General features: G+C 37.7%; 1 long non-coding RNA gene across 5 annotated transcripts in view; it reads left to right on the top strand.

Annotated features, from left to right (window-relative positions):
* Nucleotides 1-18,463, top strand: part of LOC140683622 (uncharacterized) — a 201,923-nt gene that overhangs the window by 143,898 nt on the left and 39,562 nt on the right. For 3 of the 5 annotated variants that reach the window (XR_012054808.1, XR_012054807.1, XR_012054806.1), the window contains one exon: nucleotides 235-1,145. The exons of 1 other annotated variant lie outside the window; for it this stretch is intronic. This is a non-coding gene — a long non-coding RNA (uncharacterized lncRNA). Of the gene's footprint in view, nucleotides 1-234; nucleotides 1,146-18,463 lie in introns of those variants that run through there. One more of the 5 variants, XR_012054810.1, reaches the window with a different exon arrangement.

Raw genomic sequence — 18,463 nt, 5'->3', positions numbered from 1 at the left:
GAAACCTTGTATAAACAATCATTGTGAAAAATAAATGAATTCTCTCCTCATCTCTGTTACTCCTGAAATGCCATTACTGTAGTTCACAAATATGGACATGGTCTCAGTGCTGTTCATTAAAACATTGGTTAACAAGAAACAAGATAGATGTTAAAATGAATTGTAGCTTAGATAAAATATTATTTCCTATTCTGCCAGCAAAGATTGAAATGGATTTTATTCTGTTTGTCGTAGGAGGCTACTAATAGCACAAGAACTCCTTGGAGAAACCCACTGAAGCAAGGCCATGACCCATCTCTGTAGGAGGTGATCCACCATCATCCTTCCTTTGTGGCTTTTCTGCAAGATGAACAGCTTTAGATTACATAGGAGCTCTGCAGGTAGAGCTGAATCCACTTTGGTTTTGGACTGCCTTAGCCACAGCAGGAAGCCAATCCTTCCCCTTCCTACTCTATTAAGTAGATAATTTAAAGTGGCATCCTACAGCATTTCAATTTAATTGAAAGTGTTAAATGAAAAATGATTGACAGAACCAATTTTTGGTTTTATATAATTTGCATGGGCTTGTGGGAAATGTTCTAATCATTTACCTTTCCACTCCAAATTTAGAAATACATCTTGCTTATATGTTGCTAATGTTTTTTTTCATCCTGAAAACATTTTATACTTTACTAGGTTTTGTGCAGGAAGAAAAGTATCTCTGATGTGTGCTGAACTCCTTCAGTTATTTTGGAAATAATGATTAAACTGTAAGACTGCTGAAATTATTAAATCACCGTAATTCCCAGATGTCTAGAGCCATCAGCTCTTGAGGCCCTATAATAAACTCTGCAAAGCATCTGAAAATCTGACCCTGATGTTTTGCAGCTAAAATACTTCAAACTGATAAAAAGCACAAAGAGGTAAATATTCCACACTGCCAAACTATAGCAGTGATACTGTGCTGTAAGAAGCTGCATTTTCAGCGGTGCAATCAGAGCATCATCTCTTGCTCAAGAGTTAAGATGACATTGAAACATAATTGCTCAAAGTTAAATAACTAAATAAATATTTTCAGTTTCATCAGGACTTGCAGATTTAATAATTTAATTTAGAGGCTTAACAGAGAATGATCACAATTAAAAAGGTCTTTCATTTTAATGTTACTTTGGTCTGGCAGATGTTTCCTTCACACAGAATGGGAAATAACTGCGGAACCACAATATTTACCAATGGGAAGATCATTTTTGGATACTGCCACAGAACGGATTTAAGTGCCGTCTTTAAGAAGTCTTTGAGCTTCCAAATGTGATGAAGTGAATCTGAAAGTATTACAGATGACTGGATTGTAGCCTATGCTAGACAGTTATTTGAAGAGGCAAGTTGGAGTAATTACATCATCTCAATGCTACAACTTTAGTCTCCAAGTAGAGTGGTGAGAAAAAGTAAGATGCAAATAATTTATTCTTTTTCCTAAAAAAACCCACCAAAAAATCCTGTTGCATTATGTCAGGCTGCATAGATTCTCTAGGGCATGGGAAATACATTACAGAGTGATGGATGAGGAAGAATATGCTATAAGAGTGTCTGTTGAACACAATGCAATTTTTCCTCCTATTTATTGTTTGTGCAGGGGAAAAAACCCCAAGATGATGTTTCTTTATACAGATTTTTGTATGAAGGTATCCTTAGCTGCCTGTGGAGACTGGAATAATTATTAACAATAGGTATTTAATTAGCTCTGGATATTCAGAAGCAGAAATGGTAATGATACACCCTGCATTTCTACCCATGGGCGAAGTGTATAAGATTCTTTGAAAAGGAATATAGACTTCCCTGATTATTTAAAATATATAAGAAGCTTTGGGGTCATCACATTACTGATTGAGATTCATCTCTAATTTTATAAAACTTCCTCAGTGCATTTCTGGCACAATCGTAATATTTTAAGGCAATTTTATACTGAAATCTTTCTAATCAGAATCTCTGGTGAGAATCCTGAATGGAAAAAGAAATCTCATCCAGTATATTTTTAAAGCATGCAGCTTTTCAGAATCTGATTACCTTTTCACATTTTCATACAAAATGGATTAATGTGTCCCTGTCTTTATTACATTTTCAACACTTGTCATTTGTGATTAAGCCAACACTATGAAGATGTATTACACAGCAGCGTAAATGGCCACATTAAAATAGGGTATATATGCTCCTGAGAAGTTAAAGGCAGATTGATTTGTGATACTTTTACATTAGATGTAGTGTACTAAAAATATTTCACACAACTCAAAAGTCAACAATCTGGGGGGAAATATAAATAAATAGATGGAAGCTTACACAGAGGGGAAAGAGCTGCAGAAAAGTGTTAATTAAATCAGCCACGTGTGGGGACATGGTAGAGTGCTATGAAGAAAGCTAGATCCAATTTCTTATAGATAACAGCTCAAATAAGAAATTACCAGACAATTGGAAGCACCTACTCCAGAGGTCCAGTGCTGGGAGACAGAGTGTATTATAGGGCAGAACTGATGTGTACTTAGAAGGCTTCTGGACAAATCTTACTTTGTGCCTGTCTTAAATTATCCCTAATTCTCTTGTGAAAATATTTCCCCCATTAATCACAGCATTACCTCTCCATGCAATTTATCTCACTTTCCTGCTACACAACACGTGGACTTCCACATGGACTTAAAAGAAAAATGGAGGGAGACTTTTTACAAGGGCTTGTAGTGACAAGAGAAAGCAAGGGTTCTAAATTAAAGGACAGTAGATTTAGATTGGCTATAAGGAAGAATTATTTTAGTGTGAGGGTGGTGAGACACTGGAGAAAGTTTTCCAGAGAGGCTTCTACATCTGTGGAAGTGTTCAAGGTCACGTGGCATGAGGCTTTGACCAACCTGGTCTGGTGGAGGATGTTCCTGTCCATGGTGGCAGGGGTGGATGCCATGCTCTTTAAAGATCCCTTTCAACCTAAACCATTCAGTGATTTTCTGTTGTATCACCTCCACAGAGTACTTGACTCTATTCCTATTATTTCAACCCCATTCCATATTCATTTTTTTTTTATTGGACATTTGGTTTGCTGCTATTTTGAGACATTTACGTGTGTTTCCAAAATAGAATTGCACTCTATTTTGAAGCTTGTCATTGGGAATCTTAAATAGGTGACAGAGCAACACCACCTTTTTTGGCTTTTTTTTTTGTTTGTTTGTTTTTTCACTCTATTTTTTAAAATACCAAATTAATTAATCCAAATTTCTCCACTTGGGATCTAAAAAACTTTAAAAATCAAGAATAATAATAAACATTTTTGATTTGTTTTCTAACCTGTGACTTTCTCTGCTCATACAAACCTATAAAATTTGTCTACAACCCAAACTATTAATTGGTAGTGTTTAGACTTCAATCAAGAAAGTTGTAAAGTAAGGCAACTTAGTCCCATTAAAGTCTGTCTTGTCATCTGCTTCTGGAGGCAAGGTTTCTAGCTGAATATTAACTGTAATACAGCTGTCAGCGAGAGTGCAGCTGCCATCTTAAAAGTCAGTATGAGACAGGCCCATCAGATCATCATTATAAAATGACCCCTAGCATGACATCACCTCTAGCAAAATTTCAGCTTGCAATGACCCTTAAAACATCTTTTTGCTGTCTTTCATGTAATCTGCTGTAACAAGTACAGGCAGTAGAGTAGTGTGGTTTCTACTCTGGGAGTGACTCACCAGCTGACAACTTACCCTACATAAGAGATACTCAGATGGAGTAGAGGGGCCAGGCTAGCCCAAAGCAGCAGGTTCAGATCTGCTTGGTCCCAGATTTTTGGGGCATCTAATGGTTCAGTTTGCAGTGCCTGTTCATGGGAAAGGCAAATGAAGTTCAATGGACATCTCCCCTTCCCTTCCCGCAGTGTGGCCCTGTCTGAGGAGCGCTCTCCTTCAGCAGCCAGCTTACTCCTCAGTCTCTGTGCATATACATATCTGAGCCAGATAAGCTTCATCTTGTACCCCTCTAATTTATCTCACTGGTACTGAATTATCATCCCTCCTGTGATTCTCAGTCCTACTCCTGCTCTTCATTCATCATCCTCATGCTTATTGTCTGTCTCGGTGCTGCTGCCGATAGCATCGGTGGCCGCCCCGCTCTGTGCCGTGCACTGCAGAGATTATTCACGTCTGAGCTGCTTGCTCTGTGTACAGGCAATCTTTCCACGTAAATGAGAATACCTTTACAGTCTTTCTGATAAACACTGCCCCCCCCCCCCTTTGTATGCCTCATATCCATTTTTCTCTGAAGTCATTCTTACTGCTTGCCAGTAACAGTGATCATTCTGAAGACATTAGTGAGAGCATTTATCTGCTTTGGGATGATTTGAGGTCATTATTTTCCTCCTGGACACATTTCATCTCTGAAGCTGTTTCCAAGGGCAATTCCATGGTTAGGGAGAATTTGGAGAAGAGTACATTTACAGTTTGGGGTTTTTCTCCTGAAGAAGGGAATGCAGAGTTAGCTGTCTATGGGGAATTATGAGAACAAAATTCTAAACCTCACTGCTTTAAATTATTCCAAAAGCCATGGCCTAGAAGGTGTAATTGGCAGGGAAGTGTAGAATTTGTCAGTGCAGCTCAATAATTATCCAGTCAGAACTCCTGAATGAACTCTTCCCAGTAATTTTTTTTCAGCCCTAGACAGCTCTGCAGCTATTTTATTTCAGCTTAACCATTGTGAAGTAGTCATGATTTTGTGTAGCATTTTTAGTTTCCCAGATGAATAATGCATTTTGTTTTGCCCACTAAAGTTACTGGGGCTCAGGAATGCCTACCTTTTTCATATTATTTTGAATATTTTGAAGAAAAAATTGTGATAGAGTGCTAAATCTGTTTTGTACAGTACAACATATGGCTGCCTGAAGTATACCTCTCCCTTATTTTTTTATTCATATGATACATGAAAAAATGGCATAAATGTATTTCATTGTGTCACATAGAATCTGTGTAGCCAACAATAATGAATATGCTTTACTCTTCAGCTTGGTAGTGTTTCATATTTTCCTGACAAGATTATTTGACAAGCAGACCCTGCACTGGCAATGTTGTTTATTTTCACTGGCATGTAAATTATCTTGACAGTCTCATAAACATAAATTGGCAAGCATACTGTCCCACAGCAATGCTTGTTAAAATACACTAATGGAATATAATAAATAAATTATTCTAGTGTATTTTATAATATGCTAGCATACCATTCATTACATTTTGTGAAAGTTATACAGCACAGGATTATATGCTCTGCATTTGTTACAGTTTACAATAAACTGTTGGTCAGATATTTAATGCAATTAACTCTAAAGAAAAATGTATAGACCCATACTCAGGGGTGCATTCAACTTTAAAGTAATGCAAATAATAATTTACCCAGACTGAAAATGTTAGATAGTTTTTACCACTTTGCAGACATTTCATGGAATCATACAATGGTATGGGTTGGAAGGGACACCAATTTCACTTGGAATACCTGTGCAGGAAGTAGGTGGAGGGAATTGTACACGTATCCAATTAACAAACTGATTTCTTGGTAGCTGGTAGATGGGTTGGATACCAAAATACTCAAAGATGTTTGGAGTGTACCTGGGATAGTGGTTTTGCCTTGGAAGTCACAAAGAATGGATGCTAATTATTCACAGGTTGTCCAGGAGAATGTCACACTGTAATTGATTGAATTGTTTTTGATGGTTGTTCCAAGGTCCCCATAGAAGCCATCAGCAATTTGAAGATGCCCTTGATACCAAAGAAAGAAGCTTCAGAGAGGTCTTGGATGTCTTTGGAGCCAAAGCAAGCTGAGACACAAACGTCAGTGGCAAATATCACCTCAGACTCTAAGTCCATGACCACATCATAGGTGTCAGCTCAGGGTGGCCTGTAATCTTCAGAGATTCATTCTTATAAATTCTAGGGTACCTTTAGGGCAACTGGAGGAAATAAGAACTTCTGTGGAAGAAATCATTTCACCTAATTTATAAGGTCTCGTGGTCTCAAGTGGACTATATCTCTGTTAGATCAGTTACCTAGATTTCAATAAAAATTTTTAGTGAGCTAAAGTCAGGGAGAATTAATTCTACCTAGAGAGTTTGAAAATTGAAGAGATATTCCCCTCAATGTTTTCCCTCATTATATAATCACCATTTTATGAATCAACTGTAAATAACAAGCAGCATCTAATCTTCTCCCTGGAGTAATTAAAATTATGATAAGGGAAACAACTCCAGAGCACTTGGCTACCTCCTATCTCCTTGACATGTGTCAAGTTGGTGTCACTGCCAGTATCTCGTAGAGACCAAATTGCCTGCTTTGTCAGGACGGATAAGAATTTGTCTTTCTATTTTTCTCTGAAATCCCAATTTTTTCAGTACTGATATGAGCAGAGGTTCAAAAAAGATCATTAAATACCTTCAAATTCTTGAGCCTCTTTAGCACCAGTCTGAGTGCTGAGTGCTGTCTGGAGCTGTCTAATTAATATCAGCTCCCAAAGACTCCTGAGAGCCACTCCAGGAGTCAGCAACAAGTCAGCCCAAAGGCACACTTTAGAAATTACCTTTAGTGTCGACTTGCTCACTTTCAAGGCAGGACAGGGGACTGCCTGGCAAAAGTTAAACTGCAAAAAAAATTGTTCCTAAATGTACAATACAGAATGCAAGAATTTTACCGATTGGTGTGGTTTTGTATTGGGCCGATTTCATAATTTCATTATTTTCTTACCCCATCCCTTACTGAAATATATATTTATTTAGCTCAACGGTGGGAATAAAAAAATCTCTGGCATTTTCCTTGTGCCACTATTTGTATGAGCTTTCCTATGTCTCATTTCTCCATGACAACCTCATTTGACAGGCAGTCCCTGCTTTGGCAGTGTTGTATCATATTTTCTTAGGCATGTAAATTCTGTTGACAGTCTCATAAACATAAATTGGCAGGCATAGTGTCCCAAAGCAATGCTTATTAAAATACACTAATGGAATAGTATAAATACACTATTTTCAGATGCAAGCAGAAAATGCACACAGGTTCATATGATATTTATACTACTGATTGATGGGAGGTACAATCAGGGACAATTACAAAATTTCCAGTTTTGCGGTTCAGCTCCTGAGGTAAGCACTGCAGGTCTACCAGTACACCCAGCCTTTTCTTCCCAGTCCCAGCACTAATGCTGACACACAGCCAGCCCTGTGCATGATGTTTCTAATCTGTGGCTGACACTGTTCTCCCTCAGCATCTCTCTAATACTTTTCCTGGCACTTCAAACCCACGGATCCTGGTACCTCTGAGCCACGCAGCAGCTGAGCGTCACCTCACCCAGCGCCGCCTCATCCACTTCTGTGTCACTGCAATAGAAACAAGGCTGTTAGCTCACCCTGGGAGTAAGTTACTGAACTCCAGGAGCAAGAGGAAAAAAAATAAAAGAAATTTCCAATTTTCCTGAGATGTAATTCCCCTTTGGTAGTCTTTTTGCAATGGCAAAACCAGATTACAGAAATTGTTCCTATAAAAGTAATCTTGAGGCCAAAATAAAGGATTTTTTAACAATTGTGTGATTCCACAAGATATTTTTTAATTTGAAAGGCCTTCTTAAAGAATTTGTTTAGTCTATATATATATATTTTTAGCATTCTAATAAAATAAGTATAATTACTTTTAATAGTGAACATTTTTATTCAGTTTCAAGTAAATGTTGCCCAAAGACATTGTGGAATCCCCATCCCTGGAACTGTTCCAGATCAGGTTGCAGGGGACCCTGAGTAACCTTGGAAAATCTCTTTGCCAATTAGAATTATGGAAAACCAATTTAAAAGTTAGGTCTATTTAAAATTTCTCAAAATTGAGTGTCATTATTCTAAAATTAGAAAAGTGAAAATCAGAATACTCTTGTGACATTTTATTTCCATATATTATCCGATCTTATAAAGTATAAACATTTTTTTTTTATAATTCTGCAGAAAATTTTACAGTAGTGCATTTTTATTCACTGTGACTACTCATGTTTTAAATATAGATTAATTTAATTTCAGTTGTAATAAAGGTTTCTAAGTCTTTCCAGAGAAAGATTTTAGTGCAAACAAACCTTTTTTTAGGAAAGAGAAGCAGAAAGAGTGCTGTTAAGCATAATTGGGAGTTAATAAGCTTTCACATTTTAGATGTGCCCATTTATTTGGTGGTAGATTTAAGTCATTTGTATAAGACAAGCTTGGAGCACTTAGCAATTTATCTGCAAAATAACATTATATAAATGTAAGTTGCAGTAAACTTTTCAGTAGAAACCTAGAAATTTAGAAAAGATTTAGAATTGGACTTAAGAATCAAATTTTCAGAGGTGAAGACAGACATCTGCACAGATTTTCAGAAGGGTGCAGAGAGGTTAGTTAGCTAAAACCAGAACAGAGCACTTGTGAGCTTAAAATACTGCTTAAAATTGAAGTGTGACTTCCAGAACATCAATATCCCCTGACTCAGTACATTTGAGATGTACTACCCATCTGTATCTCCAGGTATGTGGTTAGGTTGAAGACAGCTTCTACACAACAGTCAAACCAAGTGCCCACTGTTGGCAGTGGTAAGAAAAAGGCACTTTTAGGATGCAAGTCATCAGATTCCCTATAAATCCCCAGTTTTGGATTAAGATAAATTTCACTCTTGAAGTGTGTTTTTTCTTTCTGGTGATCATAAAGAGTCTAAATAGCTCTCCCATAGTAGGTTGCTATCTCTGATCAGATGAATCCTACCTCTGGTCATTGGACACCATGGAAGAAATGGCAAGCCTGAGGCACAGAGGCACAAAGAGTAACCCTGTAGAGCATCAAAGCCTCTCAAAGGAGGTAGAGCAGCCCCACCTCTGTTCCCAGTGCAGCTCCCAGTCATTGGCTCTGTAATGGACAGTGCATGTTGGGCAGGGACACAGACAAGGGAGAGTCTTGTAGGAAAGAAAAGCACCTCACATCTGTGACCAAGCAGAGCTCCCAAAAGGAGAACATTCTTGTTGCATCTTTTGCTATTGCTACTTAAACACTTTATAAAACCATGTGCACTGCTTCTGTGACAGAGTCCAGACCACTGAATTTTTTCTTGTCTGTTGTTCCCAGTGATATTTGAATTGTCTCAGTTTTGAATGGTACAATGTTCACTTTCCAGCTGTCCAAGCTGATGCTTTAATCCCAGTCTGGGACGTTGGGTGTTTTTGCTTTTAGGTTAAAAAAAATTCTCTAACTCCAGAACTGCATATAATTATTTATATATGTGTACACAGAAAAAATCTAAATGTAAAATTAGCATTAATTAAAATTTTCCAACATACTTGACTCATAATTATTCTCCAGCTATAAGTAATAAATATAATTAGGACAAGTGAGAATCATGGGACAGGAATAGTACAATGAGTTGGAGAGAAATGGCAGAACATAGGTTCTGCCAAGAAGAGAGGAAAAGTATTATGGAATTATTATTACTTCAGAAGGAAATTAAGCTTGATGGCTCATGACATTTCTCCCACTGGTATTTTTCATGCCTATTTTATGTAGCTCTTTAAGATATTACAGATGGTAGCTTTAAAAATATATATTTGAAGTATGACTAAATAAAAAACAAGAAAATAGGTAAATGTGTGTGAAGTGCAACTACTGATATCATGTACAGGAATGAGAATTATTTAATTTGCAGAAATTGTTAAGAAAGTTCCCACTGAGTTCACTAGACTTACCACCGCTGGGTTTAATCTGTATCAATAAGATGGAGGGATCATGCAATTAGTGCTTCCACTTTGTAAAAGCAGTAGAAGAGAAGGATGAAAGCAGGCATGAAGAGGATAAAGCAGGAACGTGGAGGCTAAAGATATAAAGGAATGTAAAGTCAACATTTTTGTGTGTCTATATCAATTGCTGAAGTTAGAGAATTTTGCTGACTATTTCTTTGAAATAAAAATTTTGTGAAATGCTCATAGCAGGGCAGAACTCACTTGCTTTAATGTGTCTTAAAATCTGAAAGAAGGAGAAGCAATATCTTTTATTAAACTAGCTGATACAGTTATAAAAAGAGACCAGTTTCCAAGGGCACAAGAAAAATGTTTGTATGCCTGAAGCATGTCTGGTTTTGAAACCATAAAGTAGAGTTAATAAAAGATCCTTCCTCTCCCTAAACCCTACCTCTCTATATCCTTGAATATCATATGTAATGATCCTATTACTTGAAAATATGAAAAACTTCAGCTGCCTCAAGAAATATCCCTCCTATCAAATTTCTGACTTTTTTCATGATCCTTGTCCAAGCAGAACAGAAGGACAGATTGAGGGACAGCCAGTTATGAGCCTGTATATACCTCACAGTGGCTCTGCATTTTGCTAACACTGGTACAAAATTTTCTTAGAGTTTTGGATCAAGGAGATGACTATTAAAGGCAGAAATACAAGTGCCAGTCTCCAATTTGCAATGTTCAGAGTAGAAACTCTGTCTATTCCTGTGTAAATATTAAGATTTTTGGAGATCAGTTTAGGCAGCTGATGTATTTATTCTGCTTAATTTTTAGGCAAACAGTAGACTAAGCGAAAAACCCTCCTGGGACACTTGGAAATAAATTTTAAGCATCCTTCATAAAATAAATGTGGTGGGGTATTTTGCACCTGTCCTGAATCATTCAGATAAGCAATTGAAGAATTCCCATTTTCTGGATTATATGTTGATAATTTGTTGGGTGTCTGATTGATGTGCCTTGCTCAGATATGTAAAATTAACGTGCATGTTAGAACTGGATTCAGAAGAAAATTTTCCATTAGACCTATTTCCATTTCATTCCATTCCATTCATTCCAAATTTCTTTTGGCCAACTGCTAAGGCTCTATTTTTTTCCAAGTACATTAGTATTTGGTTTTCCCAAGACTGTCCAGAAATAAACACCAAGATTCTTGGTGTTTAACGGAAAAGAGACACTGACAATTTTCTCTGTATCCCAAGTTACTTTCTGGCTTTTGCCATTTTCCAATCAGGACAAATCTGTTTGGAGATGCTAAGGAATATATTGAAACCTGTTTTTAGCAGATGGGTAAGATAGATATTTCTAAACAATGTTAGCGTCTAATAGCAATTGCAAAGTCTGGAGGGACATAGGAACACAAAAGACCTCTTCCAGACCAACATTTCAGTGTTTCTTTGCCAATATAAGAGTAACTGTAAATATTAATGTAGTCCCCAATTTCAGATTCAAATCAAATGCTGAATTTGCTGAAGAGTATCAGTTGCAACAAAGCAGCATTTTGTGTGGATAAATAGTTGTAGTGGTAGTGGTGTGGCTCACCAAAATATTCACTAAGTCCTACAAGGAGATTCAAATACTTAACAAAAAAAAAAAAAAAAAAACAAAGGAAGTAAAAAAGGAAACAAATATGCATTTAGCTAATCCTCCTACATAACAATTAACACGAGAAATAGTAGACCCTTTTCCACTTCTCTGCAAAAATTAAATAGCTGAATGTCAGTGCTGAGGAAACACTAACCTTGATTTCATTATTTAATAAAATACTGACTAAAGAAATGTGAACCAGTAAACACTGACTAAAGAAATGTGAACCAGTACAAATAGTAAAAATTTCAGAATTACAATTGCACTTGTAATAATAATTTGGAGGGGGAAAAAAAGCTTTTAGTTTCAGAATTCTCCTGTTTAATATTTCTCTCCAAATATGCTAACTTACAGTGCAACTCCCAGTATTTAGGTACGAGGAAGAACTTCCCCACTTATTCCACACATGAAGTAAAGAGGTAAAATGTAACTAAAAATTTTTTTTCTTTTGGTTGCCAGCTCATAGAAATCAAGGGATTTGTCAGAACACTGAATCAAACAAGTCAAAGGCACACCAGGAGAGCTTAGCTTAATCCTCTGGTCAGAGCCAATGGGATCATCGGTGCCCCGAGCCAAGCAGACTCAGCTCTGCCCTCGCCCCTCCAGCTGGGGCTGCTCCTGCTCTCTTCTAGTGCCACTCCTTGGCGAGGGCAGATACTTTTTAGGTCATGTAGCAACTCCAATAAAATTGGGAGGCTGGTGTTAAAATACTGCATTTACTGATAATATAAATCCTATGATTTATTATTAAATCCTATTATTTAATCTTATATTTTTGTGGTGGGTCAACCCTAACTGAATGCCAGGTTCCCTCCAAAGCATCTTTGTCGCTGCCAGCCTCAGCTAGACCGAGGAAAGAAAATATAGTGAACGACTCGTAGGTTTAGATAAGAGCAGGAGAGATCACTTACCAGTGACCATCATGGGCAAACAAACTAGACTTTGGGGAGGTACTTTAATTAAATCAGTTTAGCAAAAGGAGAAACAAAAACTATATCTGAAAAGTGGGCAATAGGGGCTGTAGTCAGCTCAGTACACATTGCCTCTGCTGCTCTATCCTCCTCAGTGAGAGGACTGCTCACATTCTTTCCCTGCTCCAGTGTGGGTCCCTTCCATGGGGCACAGTCCTTCAGGAACAGTGTGCTCCAGTTTGGGTCCTCCACAGGGCCACAGATCCTGCCAGGAGCCTCTTCCAGCAGAGACTTCTCACAGGGCACAGACTCCTTCAGCCATCCATTTGCTCCAGTCTGGCATCCTCCATGGGCTGCAGGTGGCTCTCTTCTACCCCATGGACATCCAGGGGCTGCAGGAACACAGCTGCTGCACCACGGATTTCACCAAGATTTGTGAGGGAATCTCTGCTCTGGGACCTGGAGAACCTTCTGCTCCTCCTTCACTGACCTGGGAGTCTGCAGGGTTGTTGCTCTTATATATTTTCACTCCTCTCCTCTGACTGCTGCTTGTGTTGCACAGGGTAGGTTTCTTCCCATTCCCCCATCCTTTTTAAATATATTATCCCTGAGGTGCTGCCACCATCACTGATGGGCTCACCCTGACCAGTGGCAGGTCCATCTCGGAGGTCTGGCTTGGCTCCATCAGACATGGGGGAAGCTTCTGGCAGCTTCTCAGAGAAGCCACCCCTGTAGTTCACTGCTGCCAAAACTTTGCCACACAAACCCAATATAATTTTATAAATAGGTGCATTTGGTGTATTCTGCAGGTAAATCTAGACTAGACTGCTCAAGGATGATGCCCGTTGTGCAGCTGCAGTGTACTGAACAGAGACTCAAGTGTGACAACACCTGGAGTAAGGAGGCTCCACCCCCGTCCCACCTTACTCTGCTTGCGCAGACCCTCTCTAAAATTTCTTTGCACAGATCTGTGACCTGGCTCAGAGCAGGGGCTCTATTACACATGCCTGTCTATTACACATGCCAACATCTGTGGTGGTCTAAGAACTAATGTCATTCAAAACAAAATCTTCTCTCTGTCTCCGAGCAAGGCTCCTGTGGTGTCCCCGCACTGTGTTCCCAGGACTGGGAGTGCTGTATGACACAGAGCTGAAATCTGTGGGTTTTTTAGTGAGTCCAGATGTGTTCTGAGGTTGGACTCAGGTCTCACTGATGGATCTGGTAGCAGATGGAGTATAGTTGGAGGAGCAGAAAAAAAGGTGTCAGTGCTCTTGAGCTTGATAGGGCCAATGTAGAGGCTCTGTGACTGCTGATTTTCTCAGCTTCCCAGTGGGATCACCTGAAAGGTTCCATGACAGCCATTCCTGGCAGCTTAGTATTGCTGGAATTCTCTTTTTAGTGGGTTCTGCATGACTTTTCTCTCCGTTGTTACCCAAGTCCTCCGACCTAGCAGTTGCACTGAACAGAAACAATATGATGCTCTGAACTGTTATAAAATATATTACAGTTTTAAAAGAAAGTCAGGAGAAGAGTGATGCCCTGAAAATGATACAGAAGTGTGGAAAAATGTTTTGATATAACCACATCTCCAAATCCTGTGCTCAGAAAAGTGAGAGATAGATAATAACTTATCCCACATATTAAATAGCAGGAAAAGAGTATGACTGCCCCAAATAGACAATTCAACCCTGTTGTCCTTAAAAGTGCAGCAGTTAAGCACTTAGGAACCATTTCCATCTGCAGTCAAGACTGCTTGATAAAAAAATCAGTGCCACTGACTAAGCAGAGTAAAGGGAAGGCAAAGCAGATTTCCTATCAGAAAGAGCAGTCCAGTCAAAAATACATTCTGAGACATTTCAAGCTTCATAACATATTGCTGTCTCAGACATTACAGCAAACAGTCCATTTACAGTTTTGCAAAATGAATGCTGACCTCCACGTATTTATTTACTTGTATTTTCAATATTTGAAATAGAAGATCTTGGTTTGGACCTCTCTCAGCTCTCAGGCAGCACAAATTTCTGAAGCTTAAAATGACTTGTCTAGCTGAGGTTGCTTTTTTTTTTTCTGAAATATTATCTTATTTTATAAAGAATAATAATGACTTATTTTTGGATTCTCTTAAGATAAACCCCAATGAGCTGTGTTTCTAACTCCTCCTTATTTAATGCTCCAGTTTATTTTTCCTTTCTGCTCCAGACATAGTCAATGTTTATATATTTAATGGATATATAGAATTAGAACTTTTTAATCATAGTTTTTTTTTTTTAATGAAGAGATAAAAATTAGGCCTCTCTCTCTGTGTGTGCTTGTCTATATCTATCTCTTTATCTATCAATAAATCAATCAAAAATAAAATTAACACAGGGACATAATCTCTGCTTGACCCTGGTGAGGTCACATTTGGAGTATTGTGTTCAATTCAGTTCTCCACAGTTCAAGAAAGACAAGGAGCAATTGGAGAGGGTCTAGTGGAGACCACAAAGATTGTGGGGTTCTGGAGCATCTCCTGTATGAAAAGACGCTGTAGGAGCCGGGCCTGTTCAGTCAAGAGAAAAACGAGAGGGGATCTCATTAATGCATATTAGTATGTCAAAGGCAGGTGCCAAGAGGATGGTGCCAAACTCTTTTCAGTGGTGCCCAGTGACAGGACAAGAGCACTGGCCATGAACTAAACCACAAGAAGTTCCACCACAAACAAGGAAGAAGTTTTTGCTGAGAGTGGCAGAGCACTTAAAACAGGCTTCCCAGAGAGGTGATGGAGTCTACATCTCTGCAGACGCTCCAAACCCACCTGGATAGTTTTTGTGTCCCTTTTTGTAGGTGACACTTCCTTGGTAGGGTCTTGGGCAGGATGATCTCCAAAAGCCCCTTTCAATCCTAAAAATTCTGTGAGTGTGTTATTTTTCCAAATTGATTGAGTGGCAGTTTAAATTAGATACTTAGCAGATTGATTTATCATTAGTCTACTTCAGGTTGATATCCAAATTCAGAGAACTGTACCTGTTCCACGAAAAACTTTCTGAAGTGATTAACTATAACTGTTATTTCAGGCTTTCCGCTAGAGGGATGTTTGCAAATAGGGGTCACAGTCATAAATAATAGTCTCCAAAAAGAGATGTTTGTGTAAGAAAAATATATCAGGAAAAAATAAAATTTTTATTTAAAATAACATTTATGATATGTTTGCAAGGTCACTTACTTGTCAGTATATGTCTCACGAGTCACAGAAGAGAAGACAAAAAAGAAGCCCAAAAGAAAAAAAAGTGAAGACACTGGCAGAGTTAAGTGTCCTTCAGTAGCTGGAATGACAAACAAAAATTTTCTTCCCCAAAACCTAAAGCTTTGTTTAAAGGGGAAGAAGAAATAAAAGAAAGCAGAAACTATCCAAAGGAGTACATATTCCATAAATCAGGAACCCATTCTGGAAATCTAAACCTCCTATTTTACTGCATGCTAAAAACTAAGATTTCTCTAAATATAGCCTTAGATTAAGTCTATCCCAAGGCAGGGTGATAAATGCATGATTGGCAAAGAAAGTGGAATCATCATGGAGTATAAAAGTCTCTAATGTTGTCAGTATAATGGAAGGAAAAACCCCAAGCCAGCTGAGAGTGCAGTTTTAGACACATGCTTTTCACAAACCGACTGATGCGGCTCTTTCAAAGAAATCAATCTGAGGCCTTGCAAATCACTCTGGGACAGATTCTGCTTTTCACTCTTTGTCCTATTTGCACTGCAGACAAAAAACCACATTTCTCTGCAGATATAATTCACTGTGTTAATTATGCCCTGAGACTACAGTGTGAGTCAGCATGCTGGCAGAATGCATCCTCCTGAAACTGAGCAATCCAGACTTCAGGGGCTCATACCAGACAAACTTTAACTAAAAATGTTTTGCGTTGTTGGTTCATTATTTTTTTTTCTTTTAATGTTTTCTCCTGAAATATAAAAGTACTGATTCTCTCAAATTCCTTCAGTGATCTGTGGCTGTCATTTGTAACATCAAACCATAACCTTTACAGTTATTTTTATCATTTGCTGTGTATTTCATGTTTATAATTCCTTTTGGCTCAAGGCAAAGTGATGTAAGGCATTCATGGACATAAAGGAGTGTAAAAGAAAGAAAGTTTGATCAATAGGACAACTTTCTTGTTGGTAAACATTGTCAGAAAATGATCAGTGTCAGTGCTCTAAGCCAGAGAAAACTAATAACATGAGTGGCAAGCTTCCTGCAAGCATTTGGAGTATTTATGTGGCATTCCAAAGGAAGATCTGTAAACAAGACTAGAACAAAAATACAATTTTATTGATATCCACCTGATTTATGTTTACAGCATGTGTTGATAATAACCCTATTTGTCAAGAGAGTCCATCATGAATACTAATTTACTGTTACTGAGTCAAAACCAAATAAGTGAGGTTGATGTGATGCTTTACTCTTATGCATTTTCATGTAATCACATTTAGAGTGACCTGAGTCTCCAGTAAAGAATTCAAAGGACTTTCACAAGACACAGAATGTTTTCTAATGAGTTTATAAGTGCATCCTGATATGAATGGAGCTCAGAGACTCTAAGGAAGAGACCCTTACTCTCTGTTTAATGAAACATGAATAAAAATTATTTTAATATCTTATGCATGTTTTTATTCCATCAACTTACTTTTCAAAGCAGAACATCTCAAACTCCCAAAAGATCAAATCTACAAAAAGTTGCTACATTTTGAACTTTCTTTCATCCTAATTTGAAACAGAAGGCACTAAGACATTTCCTGTGGTTGTTACAAGGAAATAAATAGTAACTTGGTAAATATTAGAATGGTCTGATCAGAAGATTTTTCCATAACACAAAAATAATTAAATTTACAGTTTACGGCTCAGTCTATGACAATAACATAATAGTGAAGTGAAATAGTTTGAGCATAAAAGAAATGGATCTGTAATTGTTCATACATAATTTTGTTAAAATTGAAACAGACCTCTTACAAAGCATTATGTTTTAACTAATCAGTACATTTCAATGAAGAAAATCTACTGGTTCTATTCCAAGAATGGATGAATACTATCTAATTAGTTGAGAGAAACCTGAATAAAAAGAGATAAGGTGACATTCCTAAAAAGTAAAATTCCAAGTTTCATCTAGAATAAATCTGTTCAGTGGAGGATGTACAATATATTCTAGTTCAGATCTAGGAAACCTAGCTCACAGAACCATGGAGTTGTTAAGATTGGAAAAGACCTTTAAGATCATCAAGTCCAACTATCAAGCCAGCACCACCACATTCACCATTAAACCATACCCTCAAGTGCAAAAGTTCTTTGTTCTGGCTAGAGAATACACTAACTTTAATTAAAAAACAAACAAACTTACCAAAAAAACAAAAAAAACAAAACAAACAAAGAAACAAAAAAAACCCCAAAACCCCAAAACCAACAAAACCACTTAAAAAATCAGGGATTCACAGAAAATGAATTTGTCACTAATGAAAGCCTTTCAGAATGGACCCAGATCCTGAATTTGTTCTGCCCATCTGAAACGGTAAAAATTGTGACCAAGCATGGTGAAACCTGATGGTAAGGGGTGCCCGAAGAACCCCATTTGCATTAGCAAACCATTCCTGCTTCTAGGTACATTGTGGCAGGGTTATTAACTCTTCCTTTTTACTCCTCCAAGCACTTGCAAAAGTACTATAGAAAGTGCTGGCATCACTTACTAAGACTGGATGTGAGACCATTTTTCTTAGGTTTTTTCACGCAAAGTTTTACAAATAGAATTGATCAGGAACTTCACTGAAAAATGTGTGTTATAACACCCACTTATCTATCAATCACTGGCAGAATGGCAGCTACTAACCAGCCAGACACAGGGACTCGCAGTTGGCACAAAACACCCAGTTTTATAATAAAATATGTACAGAGTTATTTCTTAATTTTCAGAACGAGTTTTGGAGAGTTTTCAAAGTTCAAAAAATAAATAAACAAAACAAGAATAACCAAGTATTTACTCTAAGGAGAAATGCAGGGGCACAGGTATAGAAAAGACTGAAGCTTATATAAATTATATAACTATTAATTTACAAGAAAACATTTTGTTCTTGCTTTATTTTTTTTTACTCATTTCTATATGTTCTGCTTCCCTGAAAGCTCTAAACTGAATTTAAAATGATTCCCCTGAAATTGCAGGGTCAGAAATTACGGCTTT

The sequence above is a fragment of the Taeniopygia guttata genome, chromosome 3 (genome assembly GCF_048771995.1).
Source record: "Taeniopygia guttata chromosome 3, bTaeGut7.mat, whole genome shotgun sequence".
Classification (NCBI taxonomy): domain Eukaryota; kingdom Metazoa; phylum Chordata; class Aves; order Passeriformes; family Estrildidae; genus Taeniopygia; species Taeniopygia guttata.
The sequence above is the reverse complement of the archived record's forward strand: the minus strand, read 5'-3'. Positions and strand labels throughout refer to the sequence as shown.